Genomic DNA, 914 nt, shown 5'->3' on the forward strand with positions numbered 1-914 from the left:
TTAAAGGTGCTATCTAGGTTTTAGTATAATGTTTCTACATTGGCTATTCCGGGTTTCAAGATATTCTTTAAAATTCGCTGAAACTCTGAAATGCTGGCTAACATAGAGATGACGCCGGATCCTGATTGCAGGCCTAAATGTAGATGTTTAATTCTTTGTTCCTGTGTTCCCCTGCATTCCTGTCATAATATTTCTTGTTGATTTATCTTTGCACTGTGATAGGGTAGATTACAGTTGTCAAGTTCCACTTCATTTAAAATTCGTCAATTGGAACTTTCTTGTAAGAATATTATTTACCTCCCTCCCTCTCCTCCCTTCCCTTCCTCTCATCCCTCCCCCTTCCCCTTCCCCTTCGCCGAATGAGACAACCTCCCACCTACTCTCTGAAAGAAACAAAAGTTTTGTTGCGGTCACTTAATGTAAAAGAGTTGTCAAGTTCATCTTCATGTAAAATTCGTCAATATGGAACTTTCTTGTAAGAATATTATTTAACTCCCTCCCTCTCCTCCATTCCCTTCCTCTCATCCCTCCCCTCCCCTCCCCCCTTCCCCCTTCCCCTCCGCCGAATGAGACAACCTCCTACCAACTCTGAAAGAAACAAAAGTTTTGTTGCGGCCACTTAATGTAAAAGAGTTGTCAAGTTCATCTTCATTTAAAATTCGTCAATATGAAACTTTCTTGTAAGAATATTATTTTCCTCCCTCCCTCTCCTCCTTTCCCTTCCTCTCATCCCTACCCCTCCCCTCTACTCCCCTACCCGACGCCGAATGAGACAACCCCCCACCTACTCTAAAAGAAGTTTGTTGCGGCCACTTAAATTAATGTAAAAGAGACAATGGTTTTGAGCAGTGCTGTCTGGTATAACCTGTTGTCAAGTGATTTCAGCCTAGTCAACTCTGCAAAGAAGCGAGGAA

The sequence above is a fragment of the Apostichopus japonicus genome, chromosome 9 (genome assembly GCF_037975245.1).
Source record: "Apostichopus japonicus isolate 1M-3 chromosome 9, ASM3797524v1, whole genome shotgun sequence".
NCBI lineage: Eukaryota > Metazoa > Echinodermata > Holothuroidea > Aspidochirotida > Stichopodidae > Apostichopus > Apostichopus japonicus.